The sequence below is a fragment of the Canis lupus genome, chromosome 1 (assembly GCF_048164855.1).
Source record: "Canis lupus baileyi chromosome 1, mCanLup2.hap1, whole genome shotgun sequence".
Taxonomy (NCBI): Eukaryota; Metazoa; Chordata; class Mammalia; order Carnivora; family Canidae; genus Canis; species Canis lupus.
Genome location: NC_132838.1, coordinates 102,145,934 through 102,172,300, shown reverse-complemented (window position 1 = coordinate 102,172,300; position 26,367 = coordinate 102,145,934). Strand labels below are relative to the sequence as shown.

The window sequence follows — 26,367 nt, the reverse complement described above, 5'->3', positions numbered from 1 at the left end:
TAAAGCTACTTTAAAGAGAATGTCTTCTTAGCTACGTTGACTTATCTAAACGTATTTTAATGTCAGTAATTAGCTGATCAGATTTTTTTTTTCCCTAAAAGAGGAAGGGCATGAAAAGGCAGGACACAAAGCACGGTTCATCTAACCACGTACAGGAAAGGGCTACTCTGTTCAGACCTAATTTGAATAAAATTAGGGAGGAAGGGGACTGTAGATAGGGGGCCTCTGATGTCCTAGTAACCCTACCAAGAGCTTCAATGCAACCAGATGGTGGCACCAGGCTACCTTATAGGTCAGTGCTATTAAACCCTGTCCACATCCTCTCATTGTCATTTCATACTCACCCAGCAACCTTCTCATTAAGGTTTCATTTCCCATATAGGTCTGCCTACGGGGAGAGAATCTGCTGATCATTCATACTTCTGAGCATTTGGGTCACTACTGTAGTTATCTCCCACCATAATTTGATGAACCAAAATTGAGAATAAAGGAACACTGTATTTTAGTCACACTATTTTTCAACGTAAACTAATATGTCAGTAGAGTATCTTTAAGTCTCCTGAGTTTCATTCATGTGGACTTACTAATGTAAGATGAGTCCTTAGCTAAAGTTAGGTTTCTGAGTCTTCACAGGCTTAAGTACCAGACATTGGATACTTGGAGCATACACTGAGGCTAGGAATAAACTAATCCATTCCATGGGGCCCACCTGGAACAATATGTGAGCTTTTCTCCAGATGGTAATATACCATCAGCATAGACACCTGTGTTGGTAAGCATGTTTCCTTACTGTTCATTTAACTAGAGTTCTCATTCAGTAGACACTGAGGCCAGTGATTATATTACCCACTTCCAAGGACACAAAGTCTAGCACAGTCCTGTCCCAGATTGGGCATAATGTCCATACATGGATGTCCAAATGGACATGGAATGTCCATTCTGATGGAATGAACAACCTTTGTTATTTTTCTCACTTTCCCACACAATATGATTCACTACATCTCATCTGCAAGCCATGAAAGAAAGTACAAGCCCTACTGAGTCTCCTAGTACCTCTCTCAAATCCATTCACTTCACTTATTTGACCCGAAACCAAGCCATCATATCTCACCCAGACCTGAGGTGGCCTCCCTGCAACCACTGTTTCCACACTCCCCCCTTCTGGACCCCACAACCATATGGTATGTTTAAAACACAAAGCTGATTCCCAGGTTACTTTCATGGCTAAAACACCTCAATGGTTTCCCACTATGCTTCATATCAAGCCCATATACTTACCTCTCACTGCAAGGCCTTTCACAACACAGCTCCAAATGGCTTTTCCCCACTTTGATCAAATGCCACTCAATTCTTTCCTTTGCTCCAGGTATCCTAGACTTTTGGCTCTTATCTCTAGAATGCCTCTGTCCCCCCTGCTTAAGACTATCATCCTCCCTCTACAGAGCTCAGACTTAGCCTCAATGACCTTCTCAGGAAGGCCCTACATGGCCTTTTTCAGGTTAACTGTTCATAGTCAATGTTCTCTCTCAAAGACATGAATGATACAATTATTTTTTCAACATTTTTCATTACCCAATAGACTACGAGCTCCAGGAAAACACTTCCTTTCCCACTCAGGGCCATGTTTGATAGATGAACAGATGAATCTCTCATACTTCTTTAATCACCCGACAAGAGAGAAAGAGTAGGCCTGAAGGTGCAGCTGAGTATTGGAAATAGAAGTAGGAAACTGAAAAGGATAGCATGAGGCCAAAGAAAATTTCCAGCAAACACAGAATTCACCAGAGGAGTCTGAATTTTCAGAGCACAAATGGCACTTGCATGGCTATATGGAACACATATGCAGTAGGAAAGTGTCAGGATGAGGAAGAATGTGTTCACTCCAAGGATGAGTGCAGCACTGTGAGAAGGGAATTCAGCTCACCTGGGCCTGGCCACCCAGTATTTGCACCTAGTCCCCTCTTCCTCTTGATGGCTGTCTCTGAGAAGGGCAGAAGCTGGAAAAGGCAAAGCTGCAGAAGAAAAAGAAAACATGAGATAATTTACTTTGTATATATACCAGATTCCTCAGGCTGAAAATGACTGCACAACACGTGCATCTTCATTTCCTCCAGTGGCAGAGGTCAGATGAGACCAGGAAGGAGAACTCTCCCTCCCAGGATGGAAGGGCCCACTGCTCCCTGTGTGACATGTTGTATCTTGGACTGTCATTACAGCCTTTTCCCAATGAGGTTATGTCAATGGGTATGCAAGTCAATTTCTGAGTATCCCAGAATCCTTTTTTTTTTTTAAAGATTTTATTTATTTTATTAATGAGAGACACACAGAGAGAGAGAGCGGCAGAGACCTAGGCAGAGGGGGAAGCAGGCTCCAGGCATGGAGCCTGACATGGGACTCAATCCCGGGACTCCAGGATCACACCCTGGGCTGAAGGCAGCGCTAAACCCCTGAGCCACCCAGGCTGCCCACAGAATCCTTTCTAACAAGCACAGCAAAATAGTAAAGACACAGTGCTCTGGATTAAGAAACCAATCCAAGAATCCAACTTCCCGTTTATTAACTATGTGACACTGATTGTCCCTCTAAAAGCAAAGGATGCATGTTGTAGGCAAAAATTGGGAGGAAAAATAGCTATAGTATCATTACTTACTAACTACATGCCTTACAGTGCTTAACGTCTTACTTTTATTGTCTCTGTCACTTTTCACCACAACACTTAACTTTCTGATTCTCACTTTAGAGAAAAGCAGATGCTCAGAGAACTCAATCTTAGATCTCATGACAGACTGTTATAAATCAACCTACTGTCATTTTGAAAAACAGAACATCTACTGACATTTTCCATGGAGTCCATATGGAATAGCAAGAATATGTAGAATTGTAACTCCAGTTTTGCCATTCAATAGTCAATGATGCAGGACCAGAAACTTAACTTTACTGCAAATTTAAGTAACATGAAGATATTAACTTCTATTAGGACTTTAGTACCACTATCATTAGGTAGTAACATCAGGCCTTAACCTTATATAACATTTCAAAGATTATCAACATGCTCCCAGTGGATTAATACTTCCTATTTCAAGTCTTACTATGCCTGAGCATGTGTTCAATCAATTAGAAGCACCTGGAGGAAGTATCTTCACGACTATGCCTCTACTATATATCAATAATAATATTTACCAGTGGATGGACATACTTAATCTTCCCTCACCACCTGGTTGGGAAGGAAGAATCTAACATGTTACCTTCCCTACTACATCCAAAAAAAAAAAAAAAAGGGGTGGGGACTAACAAGCTCCTTTGTTGGAGCTAGGACTAGAAGAGACTCCCCCTTCTGGAGTCCAGGATGTATATAAAGAAACATGGTGAAAGCTAATTCAGTGTTGGAAATGTTGCTCTCCTCCAAAGAACGCGGTGACAGTGCCACAAAGGGCTCTGCACATGCGCAACCCTGCCCCACAGCTCCAGGAAGCTCCGCCCCTCCAGAGGTCCCACACCCTCCCTCACCAAACCACATCCTGACCTGCCAAGGGAGCCTCCTCTCCATAATCTCCCATGCCATGCCCCTCTTCTAACGATCCTCAGCTCTGAATTGTCCAGTTAGTTCATAGGCGTTTAGACCTTTTTCTCTGTGTAAACTCCATATTGCCCTCAGACCCTCCAAACCCCAAAACTTATGTCCACAGCCCTCCTTCTGTTTTCTTACTTGAGACCCTGCCCTTCCTCAAACCTATTAAAATATCTAAATCTGAACCCAAGTATTTCAGACTGATTCTCAGAACTGCACAGGTGAGCCCTGCCCCAAACGCCCGAGTATGGCTTTGGTATCCTTCCACAGGAAACACTGTGCCTGCCGCCATGCTGTGGCCACTGCAGCAAATGCTCTGGGCGAGCCACATTGGCGCCCGCACAGCAAACTTCAGACTCCTCTAGGCCAGGAAAGGTGGGCAGGGCTCCGTAGCTGCCTTTAGTCACTCAAGGACGAGGCAGCCCCATCCTCAGGCCACTCCCAGCAACTCCCTGGTCATTCGCTATGGCGCCTGCACAGTCAGCCTCGGCAGCCACCTACTGGCCAACACCACACATGGATAGGCAGAGGTCTGCAGTTCTATCAATCAGGACGAGAAAACACCTCCTTTACCACTGCCCCCCGGCAGCTCTGCTAGTCACTCAAGATGGCGCCTGCACAGTCAGCCTTGGCAGCCAACTACTGGCCAAACAGAGCACTAGGGCAGATGTGTGTCGGTAGGCCGTCGGTCTTGCTGGACAAGACAGCCCCTCCCTCAGCCCCCCTACCCCCTGCTGCAGCTCTGCCATCATTCAAGATGGGGCCGATGCAATAAGCCTCGGGGAACCACCCCAAGCCAACAAACCTAACCATCCAAAGGGTAGGACTTTACAGTCTTCTGTTAGTCACTTAATACACGAAAGCCCTCTGCTGGGTCAGCTCCCAGCAATACCATCGCTCATGGTGACATCCGCGCAGTAAGCTTTAGCTGTCACCTGTTGATCAACATAAGTGCGCGAGTGGGCAGAGCTCCGCAGCCCCTTCCCTTGGGTCTGCCCCCCATTGCCAGCGGCAGTCAATCAAGATGGCGCTTGTGCAGTAAATCTTGGCCGCCACCTGTTGGCCAACAAATAGTACTAGGGTGGGCAGAGCTCTCCAGCACCCTGGACCCACCCACCCCTCACGGCCAGCCCCACTGTCACTCAAAATGGCGTCTGCGCAGTAAGTCTTAGCTGCCACCTGCCGGCCAACAAATAGTACTAGGGGCCCGCCCCCGGCTCCCCCGCCCCCCCGGCCCCCCCCCCCCGCGGGCAGCTGCACTGTCATTCAAGATGGTGCCAGTGCAGTAAATCTCTGCTGCCACCTGTCGGCCAAAAAACAAACTAGAGTGGGCGGAGTTCTGGAGCCCCTCCCCTTGGATCCACTCCTCCTCCTGAGGTCAGCCCCACTGTCACTCAGACGGCGTCTGCGCAATAAGTCTCGGTGCCACCTGCCGGCCAACAAATGGTACTAGAGTGGGCGGAGCTCTGGAGCCCCTCCCCTTGGATCCATCCCTCCTCCTGCGGCCATCCCCACTGTCACTCAAGATGGCGCCTGTGTAGTAAGTCTCGGCTGCCACCTGCCGGCCAACAAGCAGTACTAGAATGGACAGAGTTCTGGAGCCCCTCCCCTTGGATCCACCCTGCACCCCGGGGCTAGGCACACTACCATTCAAGATGGCGCCTGCACATTAAGTCTCGGCTGCCACTGGCCAGCCAACAAAAAGAATGCCAAAGTAGGCAGGGCCTCGCAGGTCTGACCCCACCCCTACAGGGCCTGCGCAACACATCTCCAGCCAAAAGATAGGGCCAGACACACTCAAGGTGAAAACTGTCCCCAGACAATAGGTGAACAGTGGCCCGGGACAAGGAGAGGGCATCCCAACGGCCTGTAGCCCTGTCCCTCAGGACTAATGGTTTTACGGCGGTGCCGGCTGCCGCGGCAAACTTCAGACACAATGCCTGGCTTCTCCAGACCACATGCAGGGACCCGGCCAGTAATTCGGCCCCCCAGTCACTAACCGTGGCCCATTCTCAAAAGTCTGAGTCCAGATCCCACATCACGGCAAGTCTTTAAAGCCAGACCCTCAACTAGCAAAGAAGGCGCTATGTAGTCAAAATCCCGCAGCCTTCAATCACTGCATAGAACACAGGATCACCACGGCCACCAGAGCCCCTTAGCCCCACCCCCCATGTGGCCAGCCAGCCACCATCGCGCCTGCGCGGCAAACATCGGCCACCCCACCAAAGATGGCGCCAAAGTGGGTGGGGCCCAACATGACTGCCATAGCCCAGGCGAGCCGCAATCTCCACAGCCCTTGGCCCCGCCCCAGCCCACAGACAGCCAATGAGAAGAGCGCCTGTGCAGCCAACTTTACCGCCCAGACCGAAGATGGCGCCAGGGCGGACGGGGCCCAACGAGACTGTCGTAGCCCAGGCGAGCCGCAATCTCCACAGCCCTTGGCCCCGCCCCAGCCCACAGACAGCCAATGAGAAGAGCGCCTGTACAGCCAACGCTACCGCCCACACCAAAGGTGGCGCCAGGGTGGGTAGGCTGGGAGGGGTGCTCCCACCCTCTCACCACGCAGAGAAAGTACCCTGGAGGCACGAAGCCCTCAGCCCCGCCCCCTGCAGCCTGTGGCTCCTCCCGCCGCCACTGCGGCAAAACAGGCCCCGCCCCCAAGGACGGGCAGGGATGCAGGGACAGCCCCAGGGACCCATCCTGTCAGGGATGCCGCGGGATGGATATAGTGGCCGGCAGCCTCCAGACCCAGCCGACAATGGAGGGAGCACCCTGAGACTCGGCCGCCCAGCAGTCCCCCAGCGCCCAGCCCGCCCCTGTCCCCACCTCCACCAGGCAAGATGGCGCAGCAGTGCCCCCGCTCTGCGGCCCCTCAAAGGGAGGGCCCGTCACCAGGACCCTGGCGGGCCACACAAGATGGCGCCCGCGGCAAGTGCGGCAACCAGGACCCTGGGCCCGCTGAGGGAGGACCCCGCCAGGCCAAGTCCAACGGCCGTCCCCCGCACCGCTGACCGGGTCCCTGGACGGCAGCGTGTGACCGCCGCGCCGCCTCCTGACATCATACTGATGGGGACTGGCCCAACTCACCTCCCCTCACCACACTGCCTCAGGGTCGACCGGGGCGCAGCCCGCGTGCACGGTCTAGCACACCCACAGGGCTCCTGGCGCCCTGCGGCGCCACCAGCCCAAGGTGGACATGCCCGCTCTTCCACTCCGACCTCGTCCTCCTGCAGCTCCCGTCGTCTGCACCGAGCCTCTGCGTGCATCTCCTTGTCAGGCTCTCCGCAGAGGCGGGGCTCCAGTGCGGGCCAATCAGCGGCCGAGCTGCCCACCCCGGGCCCCTCGCCACGCCTCTGGGCCCTGCCAATCAGGCTATGGTTGCCGTGCCGACAGCTTGGCGCGAAGGCAGGAGGTTGACGTCAACTGAGCTGACACTAGGGGCCCCAGAGAGGGTCTGGGGGGGAGGGGGCGAGTGGATGTGACCCCCACACAAAGGGGGGGGCATGGAGAAGGGCTAACTAACGACTCCCAAACACAAAACCAATGAAGAAAATGAGAAAAACATACATTTGTCCAAAAAGTGAAAATCCGGCGGGCAAAACCGCGTATGTCGAAGGGTAAAGACAAACGAGAAAGTGGGAGACAGCACTTTTCCGCCTGGGACACTGGACAGACACGGGGCTAGCTCCCTCCGTAAACGAAGAGCTCTGGGAAACCAGTGCGAGAAAGAGCAACCACACCAGAAACCTGGGCAGCCAGGAAGGATGCTAGCACTTCGCGGTAAGAGTCAAATGGCTGGCAGACCCACCACAGAAACTCCCACTGCCTCCAAGCTGGGCGAGGCGGACAACGCGGATGAGCCGGTGCGTGGATCCCCGCGTGGATCTCCCAGAGGATACCCCACAAATCCCCCTGCGGATCCCTGCCAGTGCCCCGCAGAGACCTGCATGATCTCCGCACGGATTCCCCCGTACATCCCCGCCAGCGCCCTGCACAGACCCCCCCCTCCAAGATCGCCACACGGATCCCCCCGACAGACCCCTGCAGGTCCCACCAGCGCCCCGCACAGACCTACATTGATCCCCGCAGACCCTGCCCCCACATAGATCCTGCACACCCCGCCTGCACCCGGCATTGACCTGCAGAGAGCCTCGTAGACCCCTCCGGCACCCCACACAGATCCCCACAGACCCCGCCGGCGCCCCGCACAGAACCTGCAGACCCTGCCCCACACAGGTCCCTGCACAGACCCCCGCAGACCCCACCGGCACCCAGGACTGACTCCTGGCAGACCCCGCCGGCACCCGGCACTGACCTGCACAGATCCCCGCAGACCCTGCCCCACACAGGTCCCTGCACAGACCTGCACAGACCCTGCCGGTGCCCAGCACTGACCTGTACAGAGCCCAGGACAGACCCGGGATAGACCCCGCAGCTCTCTGCAAGCCGCTCCGCAGACCCCGCAGCGCTGGGCAGCACACCTCCGACCCACAGATGACACCAGGGAGGGGTCGGTAGGTCGGGACAACTGTGAAGGGCAGCGGTTTGGGACTAGGAAGGACCGAGGACTCCTAGAGTTAGATAAACACACAAGTTGCTCACGTTGTAGGAATGAGCTGGTAAGTGTTTTCATTTGTTTGTTTGTTAAGGATGAACACATCTGCAGATAAAACTTGCACAAACGGAAAAAAAAAAAAACTTGCACAAACGAATACAAGAAACCTCTAACTGGTTACCTGGTGGGAAAAGGAATTGGGAGGGAGGGGGGTGAAGGAAGGATTTTTTTCCCTTCTCCAACCCATACTGCTTGAATATCCTTGACAGAAATACGAATTTCTTTTCTAATAGTAAAATCAATGAATTATATGAAGTTAATTAATATATTCTTTGATCCAACTATTCCACTCTCAAAGGACTAAAGCAAAGAAGATAAACAGCAATGTATTAAAGATTATATGCAAGCATATTCATGGGGCATCATTTTTTATTAGAAAAGCATACTCTGCAGAATTAAATTGTATCCTGGAAAATCAATACACTGCAATGTTTTGTGGAAGTAAAAATGTAGGATTTTAATTTTTTAAAGGAAAAATTTGTAAAATAATTCATTATAAAAAGCAGGTTACCTATAAACACACAGAATATGATGCCCAAAATTAAATTTTCTGTTTATACTTAGTATAAATAGAAATCAGTGGTTGCTTGTTACATTAAGAAGCTACTGGCTGGGATGGGCATGCTTTAAACTCCAGTCTTCAACAGTTCTCAGCCAGCCATGCCACAGTAAACATAATATCTGAATTAAAACATTGTGTTTGCTATGCATCTTTGAAACATTCCCCAGCAGCCTCTACAAAAATTCTAGAGGCACCGGCTGCAAGTGAATGTGGTACTACCCTCAGGTCAGAGGTTTTCACAACTTGTTATCCATTAGGATCACCTGGGGAGCTGTTACACACTGTAGCTACCCAGGGTCCCACAGAAGTGTTTGTTTTGGAGCTCCCAAGGTGATGCTAATGTCTGGTTAAGGTTCTGAAGGTGATCTTTAACACATTCTATGGACTGGACCCCATCCTCTCTTTCCTCAAAGGCCTCTATCTGCAATATAAGTATCTCTCTGACACTGGATCATTCATTCCTTTCAGATACCACATGCCTTTTGAGCTCCTCCAGCTAGGACCCCTTTCCTCAGGAACCCCTCCTCCCACACTCCCCCAAAACTCTTTTGATAGAGTGGACTTCTGTAGCTAACTCAACGGTCTTACTGCACATTCTCTTCCTCTACCGTGCCTTACGTGCTTCCATCCCCTTCCACACCACTAAAACTTCTGACCAATTCTCTATACAGCAAGGGAACTTGATTTTCATCTCACCTGATCTTTCAGTAACATTCAATATCCTCAGTAAAAGCAACAATAACAAAAACCCATGCTATCTTATTTTTGGTGACACTGCACCACCCTGGCTTTCAATGGCCTATTCTCCATCATCTTAGCTGGCATCTGCTCTGTTCAACCTCTAAATGCTCAGAACTCAGTCACTAGTCTTCCTCATCAACGTCCACTCCCTAGGCAGCAGTTTCAGCGAGTGGCATGGTTTAAATATCACTTAGATGCCAACAGCTCCCACATTTAAATCCTCTGCCACAGAACTTTCCACAGAAGCTCAATCTCCTCTGTCTGTTGAATAACTGACTGCTCTACCTGAATATCTAACAGGAACTGAAAGCATTTAAAACAAATATTTTTTAAACAAATATTTAATTTTCTTTTTTCTCAATCTATAATTTTATATATTTCTATAAACAGCACCAGATTTGGTAGCCAAAAATCTCATAATTGTTCTTGATTCTTCTTTGCCTGTCACCATCTAATTCATCAGCAAGTCCTGCTGACCCTACATCTAAGCCATCCTACATTTGTCCAATGTTTCCCCTCTGTGTGATAGTCCTAATCACCATGATTTCCTCTGGTTATTAGCCTACTCACTTGGATCACCTAATTCTACTCCAAACTCTTCCCTCCTTATATTCTGTACATAACATCCAGGGTGATCTTTAAAGGCAAGTAAGATGTCATTTCCAGCTTGAATTATCTACCGTTCTCTACCCCAGTCGCACTTAAGTATGTCTAAAATACATACCATAAACAAGTTAAAAGAAAAGCCATCAATATCCTTTGTTATGGAAGTGTTAAATACTGGTGCTATAAAATTTAACAATCTTTTCCTTCATATTTCTGCATTTAATACCTTAAGAAATCCCTCTCCACACTGAAGTCATAAAGATACTCTAATAGCCTGAAGTTTTTATTTTTAATTTTCTGTATGTTTTGTGATAGGGACCTAATTTTTCTTCTTATATATTTCTGTATATGGGTAGGCCTGTTTTTAAACTCTGTCCCACTGGCCCATTTGTCTATGTCTGTGTGCTAACACATCATAGTAATTGTGATAGCTTTCAATATCTTGCTATTAGGTATCTAACCTACCTTGCTTTTCAAGCGTCTTTTGACTATTAGCTTTCCACCTTCAAATGACTTTTAGAATTAGCTGGTCAAGTTTGATGAAATACACTATTGTAAGGGCACCTGGCTGGCTCAGTCAGTGGAGCATGCAATTCTTGATCGCTTGGGGTTGTAAATTCAAGCCCCCCATCGGGTGTAGATATTACTTTAAAAAAAAAAAACCTGAGAAAAATATCCTATTGGAATTTCATTTGATTTTAGGAGGTCTTTTTTCCTATTACTTAGCTAATCAGTTATTCTGGTGTTATAAGGTGGTTTAACTTTTTTTTAAAAAAAGAACTTTAGGTCTATTTATTCACTTATTTATTTATTTTCAAAGATTTTATTTATTTATTATGAAAGACACACAGAGAAAGAAAGAGGCAGAAACACAGGCAGAGGGAGAAGCAGGCTCCACACAGGGAGCCGGATGTGGGACTCAATCCCTGGACTCCAGGATCATGCCCTGAGCCGGAAGGCAGACACCCAACCACTGAGCCACCCCGGCGTCCCATAACCTCAGGTTTATAGGAAAGTTGCAAAGATAGTATAAAGATTCCTCACCCAGTTTCCCCTGATGTTAACATCTTACATAACCTCGGTTCACTATGAAAACGAAAAAATCACATTAGTACAGAACTATTCATTAAACTACAGACCTTATTTGGATTTTACCTGTTTTTCTATAAGTGTCTTCCTTTTGTTCCAGGATCCTATCCAGGACACATTGTTACTCCTCCTTAGGCAACTCTGGGCTGTGACAGCCTCTCAGTAGTTCCTTGCTTTTCATGACTGGCAGTTTTGAAGTACTAGTAAGATATTTTATAGAATGTCTCTTGATGAATTTGTCTAATTTTTTCTCATGATGTGTCTAGGATTATGAGTTTTCAAGAATTTTCTGCTATTGCTTTTTATATGCTGATTTTGGATCCCAAGAATTTGCTTACCAGTCCTGTTAGCTGTAACACTTATTAGTTCTGACTATAGATTTTCCTGGATTTTTTGTAATATCAGTATCTTTATTAATGACAATTTTTTATTTACTCTGACAATCATAACTCATTCCATTATAACACATTGGCTAGGACCTCTGAGGTAGGGATACTTCTTACCTTTTACCATCAAGTAAAAATGTTCACAAACTTTTTTGTAGAGCCTCTTTTTGGGGGGATTTGTGGAAAATTCCCTTAAGCTCTTGTTTTCTAAAAACTTTACCATGAATAAGTTTAATTTCATACAATGACTTTTCTTTATCTATTGGGAAGATTATACTTTACTATTTTATATAATCTGTTAATGTGGAGAATTAAGGCTAATTTTCTGATGTTGAAACATGTTTGCATTTCTAAAGCCTACTTGAGCATGACTATGAGGGTCTGATTTATATACACATATAGCTGAATACTATGGTTGATATTTCACCTTTGTTTTTTGTTTGCATCTAAGTTCTTAATTATACTGTCTTTACCTGGTTTCTGTATTAAGGTTATGCCTGCCTTATAAAATGACTTAGATTGTTATCTTGGTGCTTAGATTCTCTAACAGTTTATAAAAAATAGGGTCCTCTGCTTTTTAAAAGGTTAGTATAACTCACTATAAAATTAAATAGATCTGATGTCTTTTTGCATGAAATATTTTAGATTTCATTTCCTCATAAGTCTGGGACTTATATTTCTCCTTTGTCTTGAGTTATTTTGGTCATTTATATTTTATAAGAAAACTGTCCATTTTGCTTAAATTTATTAGCACAGAATTACTCACAGTATTCTCTTTATAATCTCTTCGTACTGTTAACAGGTCACCTTTTCTAGTACTAATATCATTTAATCTACTGATTTTCTTCATCAGTTTTATTAAAGATTTGACAATTTTACGTTTTTAAAGTGACTTTTGGTGTTTTAACCATATTCTTCTTTTCCATTTAATTAATTTCTGTTCATTTTATTATTTCCTTTCTCCTACTTATTTGGGTTTCTCTTCCTAGCCTCTTGAGTTGCTTATTTAACTCATATAATTTTAATCTTTCTTAATTTTTTAACAGATACACTTAAAGCTGTAACTTTCCCTCCAAGTACCACTTTGCATGTATTTCACTGCTGTTTAGTACCGTGTTATATTGTTTTTATTACGCTTCCACTTCATGACATTAAAGAATGCCTTTAGGTTTCCAAGTTCTGCAAAAGTCTTTTGATTACAGATTCCTAATTTAACTGCATTATAGCCAAATGACTTTGCCTATATGTTACTAATATTTGTTAAAGCTTCCTTTGTGATCTTGGGATATAATAAATTTTTAATTATTTAATGCATTAGAAAAGAATGAGTATTCTGTAAATGTTACCTACCAGCTTCTATTGATGTTCATAGTATCAAATTTATGAACTATGTGTTCACATCTTCAGGATTCTTACTTTCTCTCTGCTTATGTATCAATTCTAAGTAGTTATAATAAAATCTCCCAAAATGCCTATGGTTTTATCCTGGTCCTGGGAATTCTTTACCTTATGCTTTATGTTTCAGGGCCTTATTTTTAGGTAGAAACAAGTTCATGATTTCTTCTGTTAAGCTGGCTATCTATCAAATAAATTAAGGCAGCTTACTTTTAACAGAGTTTACTTTTAACAGAGGAGTTAAACTGTTTGCATTTTTATTTTCTGATATATTTGCTTGTTGAATGTGCCTTTTCCTTTGCTTATTTTTTCCTTTCTTATTTTCTACTGAGTAGATCAAATTTTCTTTACTCCTCTTTTTTTCCCTCTGCTCTCAATTATATTTTAGTTACTTTATTGTCTATCTTTAAATTCCCAACTTATGGGCAACCTGGGTGGCTCAGTGGTTTAGTGCCGCTGTTGGCTCAGGGCGTGATCCTGGAGACCCAGGATCAAGTCCCACATCAGGCTCCTTGCATGGAGCCTGCTTCTCCGTCTGCCTATGTCTCTGCCTCTCTCTCTTTCTCTCTCTCTGTGTGTGTGTCTCTCATGAATAAATAAATAAAATCTAAAAAAAAAAATCCCAACTTATACTCAAGTATATATTTTTTAACAGTATAAATAATAAAGGATATCTGGAATACTTTAGCAACTTATCAAATTTCCTACTCCCCCTTTCTAGTTATGATCTAGAATTTTAGTTATACCTTTTAAACAAACCAAAAAAATTTTATATTTGATGATTACTTATATTTATTGATATTTGAATAATTTGTTCATTCATTATTGTTTCTTAAATTTCACTCCTCTCTAGATTCATCTTCTTGTTTTCTCATTAAAATAATTCCTTAAATAAGTCTTTTAGTTAGTATATAAGATAGTCTATTTATATCTCTAAAAATGGCTTTAGAAGACATTTCTAAATGACAGTTTACTTAGGTATGGAATTCTAAGGTGACCCTTATCTTCTCTCCTTATTTTGAAGATATTATTCCATTGTCTTCAGAAACTGCTGAGGAGAAGGTCTACTATCAATCAAAATGTCCCCCTGGAGCCTTTAGAATAGGTGGTATGTATGGATTTTTGTTTATCCTGCTCAGGACTTTCTTTCTTCCCTTTTGGAGAATTCATGCCAGTGTGTCTTGGCCAAAATAGCTTTTCTGCCATTCCAATTCTCTTTCCTTCTCAACCAATTGAAGGATACTGGCTCTTCTTCATCTATCCTCCATTTATCTTAAATTTTCTTTTTCATATTCTTTTCTGGGTTGCTGAATAATTCCTTTCCTTTCTTTCTTTTTTTAAACACACACACGTACATATATTTTTTTAAAATTAAGTCAACCCTATGCCCAACATAGGGCTTGAACTCATGACCCCAAGATCAAGACTTGCATGCTCTATAGACTAAGCCAAACAGGCACCCCTGCAATTCCTCTGTTTAACTACATCCAATATACTGTTTCCCTTGATGTGTTTTCACAACTGCTGTATTTTTTTCACATCTAAGATTTTTATTTTATTTATTTATTTATTTATTTATTTATTTATTTATTTATTTATTTTGAGGTTGGTTTGTTTATTTATTTATTTATTTATTTATTTATTTATTTATTTATTTATTTATTTATTTATGATAGACAGAGAGAAGGCAAAGACACAGGCAGAGGGAGAAGCAGGCTCCATGCCAGGAGCCCAATGCGGGACTTGATCCGGGGACTCCAGGATCACGCCCTGGGCCAAAGGCAGGCGCCAAACTGCTGAGCCACCCAGGGATCCCCTAAGATTTTTAATTGGTACTTTTCTTTACTCACCTTCCTCAAATGGATGAACATTTTATGAATACTACTGTTTATTTTTTAAGACTCTTAAAGTTGGGATCCCTGGGTGGCTCAGTGGTTTAGTGCCTGCCTTTGGCCCAGGGTGTGACCCTGGAGACCCAGAATTGAGTCCCACATCAGGCTCCCTGCATAGAGCCTGCTTCTCCCTCTGTCTGTGTCTCTGCCTCTCTCTCTGTGTCTCTCATGAATAAAAATCTTAAAAAAAAAAAAATTTAAAGTCACACTAAAACTATTTGCTTTGAATTGTATTTTGTCAGGAGTGAATTCATGTCCTAGCTGTTGATTTTATTATCTTGCTTATTACAGGTTTTCCTAAGTTTAACTCAATACTTTGCAATTTTAGTTTCTAAGTATTTCTGCTATAGGTTATCTTTATCTCTTTATCCCCTCCTCTCGGAACTTCTCTTCCCTCCATGTCTAGCTTTTTTTTTTCTGGTTAGCTCTACCAGCCCATGAGAAACTTAGTCTTAACTTAGTTTTATATTGTCCATTGGGGACTCTATGCCATGTGATAAGAGCATATTACTCACTGAACAAGATTTAAACTTAGGCTGGGCCCTCTCTACATGTTTTTCCCTACTACCACTACTCACAATATAAGCTGGAGTCCTGGGTAACCATCACTAGTTTTTTCCAGTCTCATTTCATGTCAGGACAACTCCCCCCTCCCAGCCTGTTTGACGGTGAACCTGGGGCTTCAATATGCATTGGATGCTCCTGAACCTCGTTACTCCAAAGCAAATTGTTAACTTCGTCTGCCTATTTCAAGATCAAAAGTCCTACAGGATTATGTCTTTGAACCTCATATATCCTTGTGTTTTTCTGTTCAGTTTTTGATCCACAGAGATGTCATAAATATCCCTATCATTGCAAGTTCATATTAAAAAGAGGTTGAAGGGCAGCCTGGTGGCTCAGCAGTTTAGCACCATCTTCAGCCCAGGGTGTGAAAGACCCAGGATTGAGTCCCACATCGGGCTCCTTCTCCCTCTGCCTGTGTCTCTGCCTCTCTCTCTGTGTCTCTCATGAATAGATAAAAATATTTTATAAATAAATAAATAGAGGTTGAAGTGAATGCATAAACATCCAGCACCATCTCAAAAACAGTATCTTCTAAATTAAATTATCTAATTTCCCTCCCAAGCATAGAGTGGAGTTCTCCTGTGGCTGACAGAATACCAAAACAGATGAGGATTTAGCTATTTTCATTTAAGCCAGATGTTAATGAGATGTGCAAAAATGTAAAATTATGCTGCTCCCCTCGGTAAGCTTTTGTTTTGGGAATTAAGACATTTTCAGTAAAAAAAAAAAAAAAAAAGGTGTTGCTTCTATTAACATGTAATGAATTTACTACCATTATTTTTAAAAGAATATATATTTATAATTTTTTGTTTTAACGTCTAAAATTCAGGGATCCCTGGGTGGCTCAATAGTTTAGTGCCTGCCTTCAGCCCAGGATGTGATCCTGGAGTCCCGGGATTGAGTCCCGCATTGGGCTCCCTGCATGGAGCCTGCTGCTTCTCCCTCTGCCTGTGTCTCTGCCTCTCTTTCTCTCTGTGTGTCTCTCATGAATAAATAAATAAAATCTTTTAAAAAAAACTTCTAAAACTATGCATATTGACAGGTACAACACATATAAACAGAATTCTTTGGCATCCTCAATCATTTTCAAAAGTATGAATGGCTCTGAAGACCAGAAAATTTCAGAACCCCTGGTCTGCAATAAATACATTGGGCTAACTGGGTATTATGATCCCATGGCTTATACAGATCTTAAATATATGGAAGTCTCTCAGTAAATACTTATTCATCTGGGACACCTGGGTGGCTCAGTGGTTGAGCATCTGCCTTCAGCTCAGGGCATGATCCCGGGGTCCAGGATCAAGTCCCGCATCGGGTTCCCTGTGAGTAACCTACTTCTCCCTCTTTCTATGGCTCTGCCTCTCTGTGTCTCTCATGAATAAATAAATAAAATCTTAAAAAAAATACTTATTCATCCATGCTTTTAACAAACATTTGAGTGCCTCCCACATATAAAGGCCAAGCTCATGGTGAGTGACAATGAAATGGCCCCTGCCCTAATTCATTTATTTGATAAATCTGTCTTCAAGCTTCAGTCTAGCTGGAAGATACATACAATAAATAAGTTGACAAAATAAACCTTTAAAAATTGTGGTGAAGGCTTTGAAGAAAAAAACCAGGATGTGGAAATGAGGAAGGTTGTGTTTGTATGGCGGTTACAGAGTATTCAGGGAAGGCTTCTCTGAGGAAGAGAAACAAAGACTAAATTGTAAGAAAGATTCAGCCAGGAAAACAAGGGAAATGACATTCTAGACAGACAAAATAACAATATACAAAGACCATAAAGGAAAACAATAGAAAGACACCAGAATGAGTAGAGGACAGCAAGGATGGGGTTGAAGGGCATAAAATGAGGTTTACAGATGTGCAAGAGCCAGCACTTTAGGAACTGTAGACCAAGATGATCTTGAATTTAATCATAAATGTGATGGGGAGCCATTATAAAGACTTATAGGTCTGACTTACTCCATTACTCCATTATAAGAAGATGTGTGTTGCTGTGCGGAGTACAGGAGATGGAAGGAGAGGAGGTAGTGGTCTAGGCAAAGGATGATGGTGCTCTGAACTAACAGGGTGCCAGCAGAGATAGGGAGAGTTGTACAAATAAAAGATGTATTTTGAAAACAGAAGAAAGCAATCTTGCTGATAATCTGTGTGTGTGACAAGGAAAAAAGTATCAGAAATGATTCCTATATTTCTTGTTTGGGCAACTTGGTAAATGGAAGTGTAATCTAGTGAGTCTCTGAATTACATTTTTGGGTGGTGGAGGAGCTTAAAATCAAAAGCTCTCTTTTGGAGGTGTTATATTTGAAATGCTTATACTCCTCTGACATGGAGAGGTTAAGTAGGGATTCTTGAGAGGTCTCTGTTGGAGCTCTAGGTCTAGAATTCCACTGCAAAGAGCTGGGTTGTTATATGAATACTCAGGTTAAAATAAACACTACTTTACAAAATAAAGAAATCAGTTCTTCAGTATTTAGGACTCTTATGTATATATTCACAGCTGAATGGGTAAATATCTTAGTATACAAATTTGTATCAAATTCCTCATTAATGCAAATCTAATCACTCTTCCTTAAGGGTAAACTTACTTTTATTTTTTAATCCTCTCAAAGGATTAAAGGACAATGAAAAACCAAATATATGTTAGAGGCAAACAGTTCTTTCACAAAACTGCTCCTAAATTCAATTATTAAAATAATAGCTCCCCCAAAATTAATTACATATAAGATTAAAACTAAACAAAAACAACTCTGTCAGAACTCAGAAGTTATAAAAGGAAACTATGTCGAGTCTGACAGACAGTATTAAGGTTCAGAACTATGAACCTGTATGCCAAGAAGGCTCAACTGCCTACTCAGTGTTCTGCTCACATGTTTCTGTACAAGAGGGCACTGGGCACCTTCTCTCATTGGGAACAAAAACATTCAGAAGTCAATGCTAATCAAAATACTGATTTAGAAAATGTGGGGTTATTTACATACTTTTTTCTCAAATTGGTTTATCAGCCAAAAAGCTCCTGAACTGGCAAAATGCTAGATGCCCATTTATTCAATCATCCAATAAACAGTTATGGAATATCGACTACATCCAGACACTTGGGATACAATGAAAAAGGAAACACAGTCTCTGCTTTCATGGGACATATGGCCCATGGATGAAGCCAAACCATCAAATAACCACACAACTTGAGTGACAAGCAGTAAATATGATAAAGATACACATGTACAAAGTGTCCAACCTGGACCAAGTGCTAAGCAAAGGCAGCCTATGCCTACTGAACAGTGTGTACAGAAGTTAGGAGGCAGAGAGGAATATGGAGAGCCACAGAACTAGAGTACAGACTGGCATAAGACAAATGTTAGAGAGAGAAGTCAGATCTTGTAGGGTCTTGTAGGCCATTTAAGGACTGGAGGTTCCTGGCAATCACAATCCAGCATATTGCAGGAATTCCTCTGAGGGGCAACCAACAATCAAATCTCACCCATGTCTCCTGAAATATGGCACGATTTCCACACATACTCACATGTCAACACCTCAGGATGTGACTAAAATGATATGGAGAGGTGATCTGTCTTCCACAGCATAGATTATCAGGCCAGGCAGCCTGGTTGGCTTTCCTAAAGGCCCATTACAAGATATATCTGAAGAGAATAAGAAAAAGACCATCAGTGAGATAAAAGTAGAAAATGACTTAGAAAGCAGAAAAACAGCTAGAGACAAGAGGTACAGATTTTACAAATTCTATATATAATAGAAAATCCCATATTATTTTACATATAATAGAAAATGCCCAAAGGAGAGATATCTTATGGAATGATGTCCAAGATACATTGTTACGTGAAAAGCCAAGGAGTTGAACGCTTCATTTGTTAAATTAAAAGAGAAACATATATTTGCTACTATATGCATGGAATAACTTTGGAAAGCGTATTCACAAAACTAGTAACACCAGCTATCTTCAGGGAGGAAAACTGGTGGCTCTAGACTGCATGTGGGAAAGAAATTTTCACTATATACCCCTTTCTCCTTTTTGAATCACAGAAATATATAACTTATTAAAAGTCAGAGCAAACACATTAATATTAAATAAGACTTTAAACTGATACATACGAAAATTTAATGAAAAGGAACATTTTCAAAGAAAATTAAAATGATCCAAATTGACTACCAAAAGGATAGAAAAAAAATAGGAGAAATCTTCTTACAAAGAATTCCTGCGTTAAGATGCTCTCCAAAACATTCTAATAATAACCTAGCACAGGGATTTTCAACTACATAAGCTCTCTGAGATTAAAAAACTAATATTTATTTAGCACTCCTTGTGTGCTACCTACTATATCAAGCATTACATGTTTTGCAGCTTGTCCTTAAAATAGGTGAGATAGATGTCCTCATCTGTTTTACATATGAGGAAACTGAAGTTCACAAAGTCTCACTCAAACTTGCAAACCTTGTAAATGACTCCAGATGTCAGACTCTTCAACCATTATGCTATGTAATACTACGCTAACAAATTGGAAAACTTAAAGAAATGCATCCTTTTCTAGGGAAGCAGAAATTACTTGAAATCTCAGCTTGACTGGAAGTGTCCTTCACACTCCAAAGAAACTAATTATTCTTTGTCCGCACAAATTGTTACAGGGCATTAAAAAAAGCAAAATGCTTGCCAGTTCATTTCACTAAATTAGGAGAGTGGCTTTCAAGAACATTTTTCTTAGAATGAAAACATATTACCAGAATAGCTATCTTGTTAAGGTACTTGCCTTGTGGCAGGCACTGGGTTAAGTGCTTTATTTATTTATTTTTTTAAAGAATTGTATTTATTTATTTGACAGAGAGAGAGTGAAAGAGGACAAGCAGGGGAACAGCAGAGGCAGAGGGAGAAGCAGGCTCCTCGTCGTGGAGCAGGGAGCTGGATGTGAGGCCCAATTCCAGGACTCTGGGACCATGCCCTGAGCTTAAGGCAGATGCCCAACTGTCTGAGCTACCCAGGCGCCCGGGTTAAGTGCTTTAAAAATGATCTGGATGCCATTGGAAAACAGTCTGACAGTTTCATAAAAGGTTAAACAGTTACCACAGGACCCAGCAATTTCATTTATAGATGAAATGAAGACATATGTCCACAAAAAACTTCTACATGAATGTTCACAGCAGCTTTATTGTAATAGCTAAAAAGTAGAAACAATCCAAACGCCCATTAGCTGATGAATGGATAAATAAACTGTGGTATATCCATACAACAAGAGCATTTGGCGGTAAAAAAAGAATGAAGTGCTGATACATGCCACGACATGGATAACTTTGGAAACATTACGTTTAGTAAAGGAGCCAGTCCTAATAGCTCACTTCCATTCACATGAACCATCTAGAACAGGCAATCTGTAGTGATAGAAAGTAGATTAAGGGTTGCCTAGGGCTGGGGAAGAGAGGAATGGAGAGTGAGGACTTCTCAGGGTAATGAAAACATTCTAAAATTGCTTGTGGTGATAACTGCACAATTCCATGAATATATTTAACACTAGTGATTTGTAGTACTGATTTGTAGTACTGGGTGAATTCTCCCAGTAATCTTTTTTTGTTGTTGTTTAATATTTTATTTATTTATTCATGAGAGACACAGAAAGAGAGAGGCAGAGACATAGGCAGAGGGAGAAGCAGGCTCCATGCAGAGAGCCTGATGTGGGACTGGATCCCGGAACTCCAGGATCATGCCCTGAGCCAAAGGCAGACGCTCAACCACTGAGCCACCCAGGACTCCCTCTCCCAGTAATCTTAATGAAACCACAAAGAATATATTTTATAGATGAGAAATCTGCAGCTCAGACAGGATGTCATCTCCTCAAAGTCATAATCTAATTGGTTGAGAAAGCCAGGATTCAAACCTAGGTCTTTTTGTCTATACTGCTTACTACTTCCCAATACAAGCCTATGCAAATACAATGAATATCTTCAAGAAATGGCCACCCTGGGGTGCCTACTTGGTTCAGTTGGTTAAGCAGCTGCCCTCAGCTCAAGTCTTTATCCTGTTGTCCTGGGACTGAGCCCCACATCAGGCTCCCTGCTCAGTGGAGAGTCAGCTTCTTCCTCTCCCCACTCCTTCCCTGCTCGTGCTCGCTCTCTCAAATAAATAAAATATGTTTAAAAAGAAAAGAAATGGCCCCCTTTGTTAAGAAAAATAAACTGATGACTCATGAGTTCATGAAGGCAATCTCCTAAGAACACTAATTCCTATAGTAGTACTAAGCACTCCAAACCTAGAATAAGAGGGAAGGCTGTCCTTTTAAGAATCTAGCAAATGGTTTTCAATCTCAAATGGGTCTCACTTTAAGAGTGCCCTGGAGGATAATAAATGTAATAGCTCTCATTTATTAAATTCTTACAATGGGCAAGGCCTGGCACCAAGCCTTTATGTGCATTATGATGTTTAATCCGCATCACAACTCTGTGAAGTAGTTACTATTATTATTGAAGTTTTATAGATCAGAGGCAAGCCTTAAGAGGTTACTTATCTCGTCCCAGGTACATGCTAGTAGGTGGTAGAGTCAGGAATCAAATCCCAATCTGTGAGATGTCTGAGCTCTAGGCTATTAATGTCTAGGCTATTAAATTTGAAAGCCATAATGAAATGTATCATTCCTGAAAGGAAGGCAGATAATAAAAACTTGGCAAATGTCAAGGGAGTACTTTCTTGAAATACTTCTCTAAGCCCTTGCCTTTTTCCGGGCAACTTTCTTTACACTTCTGAGAAACAAATAACTCCTCTGCTTTATAAATTGTACCACTTCAGTGAAATAAAAAATCTTATGTTTTAACAACACAGCACAGGGGATTTCGACCCCAAATATATCGTATTGTAAAAATAGTAATAGCTAATACTAATTGAGAATTTAAATGTGCAAGGGATTTTTCTAAATACTTTATAAAGTGTTGGTTTATTTAATCTTCAGGACAACTGTCTGAAGTGGGAACGATTACAAATCTCTATTTTAGGGATGAGGAAAAGAAGGGAGGGTGGTTGAGTGACCAGCCAAAGTCACATGGCTAATAAATGGCCAGGTCATTTATTTAACCCAGATTTAAACCCAGGTCACCTAGTGTCAGCCTGTAACACTTAATTCTAGTCAACTAACTCAGAAAAGAATGTGAGATAGCTAATAAGTGATTCACTAGACTCCCAACACGAGCAAGACCTTTTATATATACTACCTCAATCTAACAGCCCAAGGAGGTAGGTATGTTGGAATAATGCCTATCTGCAAGATGAAGAACATAAAGCTCATAGTGCTGAGTAACTTACCCAAATACATACAATGAACACATCAGAACTGGCACTTTCTGACTCCAGATCATACCACTCACTAGTCACTATGCCATGAAATTCTATGGTGGGGTCAGCAAACTACACCCTGTAGGCCAAATCCAGCCATCTGTTTTTGTACAGTCCACATACAACACAGTTGAATTAAAAAGTGGTTAAATGGCTGAAAAAACAACCAAATGAAAAGTGTTTCTTGACACACAAAAATTACAATGAAATCCAAATTTCAATGTCCATAAATAAAGTCTTATTGGACATAGCTACATCCATATTTACATACTACATGGTTGCTTTTGTACTACAGTGGCTGACTTGAGTAATTTCAGCAGACATCACATACCTCACAAAACCTGAAATATTTATTATTTGGCCCTTTACAGATGGTTTGCTGACCCCATTCTCTAACATTAAATTGAAAACTCTTAGCAAAATGGAAGGAGAGAATACAAAAAGTACTTTCCAAAAAGAAGTAAAAGCATGACTTTTCAAGAGTGCCTGGAGTAGGAATGGAAACTTCCCTCCAACTTTCAAGGAACAAGTAATTTCTCTGTTCCATAATGTGTTCCAAGGCCTAGAAAACAATGGAGGGCTTCCCAGATCCTTTTAATTAACTAGTTCACAGAGGTTTACAATCCCTAAGCTATTTTAATTGGAAAGAATTCTGCATAATGAAAATGACAGCTGATAATTATGGAACTTTTTCTATGCTGCCAGGTGCTGTGTTAAGTCAAAGATTTCCATTTAATCCTCTTGATAAGAGAAGGTAGGGTGCTATTGTCCAATTTTGCGCATGAAATTGGAGCCTCCAGAGGTCTAGCACATTGCACAAGTCACCAAAGTTGGTAAGAGCTCAGGCCTCTAACCCTTGTTTCCGCCTTCAGAGACTACACTCTTAACACCAAGCCATTTAATTTTAACCTAATAAATCTGCAAATATTGAGGAAATGCACAATTTCCTGAGAAAATATAAACTACCCAAACTATCAAAATAATACTGGTGCTTGTTAGGGGGTGCTTATAAACTTCCAACCAATGCCCAGGGAGCAAATAATTATGAGCCACAAAATGTCTCAGTCATAAAAACAAAACAAAACAAAACAAAAAACAAAAAAAACAAAAAACAAAAAAACCCACAGGTTTCTTAATGAATTTTATGCCCTAGCCCATGGGTTGCAATAGCATCCATTTCTTGACCCATCACCCTCACTGTCCCAAAGAGGAATCCCTACAAGTTAATAATAGCTAATATTTTTATCTGGACTATGTGCCAAAACACTGACTTTCCTGAAATAACTCCAATCTAGGGACAATTATCTCCTCCAAAGAGAGACACAGAAAGGTTGAGTGGTCATCCAAAGTCTCACATTAGCAAATGAGAGAATCTGGATCCAAAGCCCAAGCCAGGCAGTAACCAAAGTCAGCATCTTTATTAACTCCCATGATTCGGTAATAAATCTGAAGGAAATCCTAGCTAAATGTGCTTGACTGAGAGAAAACAGAAATTGGCAAAACTAAGCCAAACTTACGGTGGGCAGGTAGGAGCGACGGCATTCCCACAGTGCCTGAATAAGTCTTGACAATTTACCTAAACAGCAGCAGAGCAGTTCTGAACCCAGACTACCTTCTTGGAAGGGAGGTGGGACCCCATGTGGGGTAAACCCTTGGACCCCCAAAAGTGTTATGCTGGGCCACCTGAGTGGCTCACCGGTTGAACAGATGCCTTCGGCTCAGGTCGTAATGTGGGGTCCTGGGATCGAGTCCAGCAGCCAGCTCCTCCACTCCTTGCAGGGAGCCTGCTTTTCCGTGTGTGTGTGTGTGTGTGTGTGTGTGTGTGTGTGTGTGTGTGTCTGCCTCTCTCTGTTTCTCACGAATAAATAAATAAAATCTTACCCCCCCAAAACTCCAAAAAGGTGTTATAAGTGTAAGAAGCCAGCCGCAAAAGACCCCACATTGTCCGACCTGTTCTCATGAGAGGCCCAGAAGGGGACCTGGAAGGAGACATTTAAGGACATGATGGGGTTGGAGCCCCTCGCCGAATAAGGGCGAACAGGGGGGTTGATGCGGCACATGTCCTCCAGGAACCCTCGGAGCTGTGCACTTAGCAGAGGGTGAACTTTCACTGGGGACACTCTCGCCTGGGGAGGCTGCTCAGCACAGGTGAGGCTGGACGCATCAAAGGCTTCCCTCCGAGACTCCCGCCCGGACTTGTTCTCCTTCAGGTGCGCTGCGGTCCCCACAAATCCCAGGCTCTAAGAACGCGCTGGCCTGCAGCGGGCACCGCTCCTGAGCACCGGGCTACAGGTCTTCAGAGATCAGGCCCAAGTGGCAAGGGACGTGGCAAGAGTCACCGCCAGGGCAGTGTGAGCCCTTGCCTCCAGGGGGCCTCACGTGCCCCAAGGGGAGGCACGCAGGGACCACCCAAGATGGCGCCGCCCCTAGCCCGGATGGCCTTCCGGGTTAGGCCCACGCTGTGCCTCCAGAGTTCTTTGCATTCTCTCATGGCCACGGAGAACCAAAACATCATCATGCCACATTCTTAAAGTCGCAGGTCTCTAAGCCTTCTCTTGCTCCCAGCGGTGGGGCCCATGGAACAGGTATTTCCGGGTCAGGGCGTGGATACTGCCTACACAGCCGCACCTTGCGGCCTCTGCGCAAGGGTGCCTGGGAAACCCCCAGGGGCCGGAGACATGCGCTGTTTTCGAGGGTTCACGGGTGGGTCAGAGGGTCATCTCCTTGTCAGACCCAAGGCACCCAGGACACAATACGGGCTAGTGTGTTTTCAGACCCATTGCCTTTATCTCATGACCTAGACAGTGTGCTAACCCTTTCCTTTCAAAGTAAATTTCAGTTTTAGAATTTATTTTTAATTAATTAATTAATTAATTAATTAATTCATGTATTTATTCATGAGAGACACACAGAGAGAGGCAGAGACGTAGGCAGAGGGAGAAGCAGGCTTCCTGCAGGGAGTCCGATGAGGGACTCGATCCCACAACCCCAGGATCTGAGGCGAAGGCAGACACTCAACCCCCGAGCCACCCAGGCTCCCCTGGTTTTAGAATTCTTGTAGGCCACATTTTTACTGGATTGATTGTATTCTGGGGGAAAAGATAACGGATTCTGTCTGTCCTAGAATGACAGCCCCGTGGCGGGGGAGGGGCATGCTGTGTGTCTGGACTCCGAGTCACTGGTAAGGGAACCATCTGATAGATGGGCAGATAAAACCAACTTTCCGTTTGTCGCAGAGTAGCCTAGGGTGAGAAGGACGGTTGCCGGATTTAGCAAGCACAAGTACGGACCAACCCGGGTAAATCAATTTCCGATAAATGACAATCTTTTTTAGCATTAGGTAGGTCCCATTTGGGCACACTGGGTTTCCTATATTTTATCTAGAACTTTAGTGACAAGGCAACATGATAAGATGGGGAGGAAAGATGACTGCATTCCTCTTAGAAGAAGAAAAAAAATTGTATCTGGAATTTATAGATGAGCAGGTCTGAAGACTACCCTTGACAAGCTTTGATTTATAAAGTACTTGGCCTTCTGCTAAGGGTTGTTTTACATTATCTTAATTGAAACCTCCCATGCAGTGGGATAATCATTCTTACTTTACAAATGAAGAGAGAGA

At 43.2% G+C, this 26,367-nt stretch overlaps 1 protein-coding gene across 11 annotated transcripts in view; it reads right to left on the bottom strand.

The window, feature by feature from the left end:
- PEG3 (paternally expressed 3) overlaps nucleotides 1-6,873 on the bottom strand; it is a 32,468-nt gene extending 25,595 nt beyond the window's left edge. For 8 of the 11 annotated variants that reach the window (XM_072842688.1, XM_072842703.1, XM_072842694.1 and 5 more), the window contains exons 1-2: nucleotides 6,656-6,822; nucleotides 1,925-2,012 (exon numbers count right to left, since the gene is read on the bottom strand). The gene's annotated coding sequence lies outside the window, so the exon portion shown is untranslated. Of the gene's footprint in view, nucleotides 1-344; nucleotides 389-1,924; nucleotides 2,013-6,655 lie in introns of all 11 variants that reach the window. The other 3 variants (XM_072842689.1, XM_072842698.1, XM_072842693.1) reach the window with 2 other exon arrangements.
- Between the last annotated feature and the right edge of the window lie 19,494 nt (nucleotides 6,874-26,367).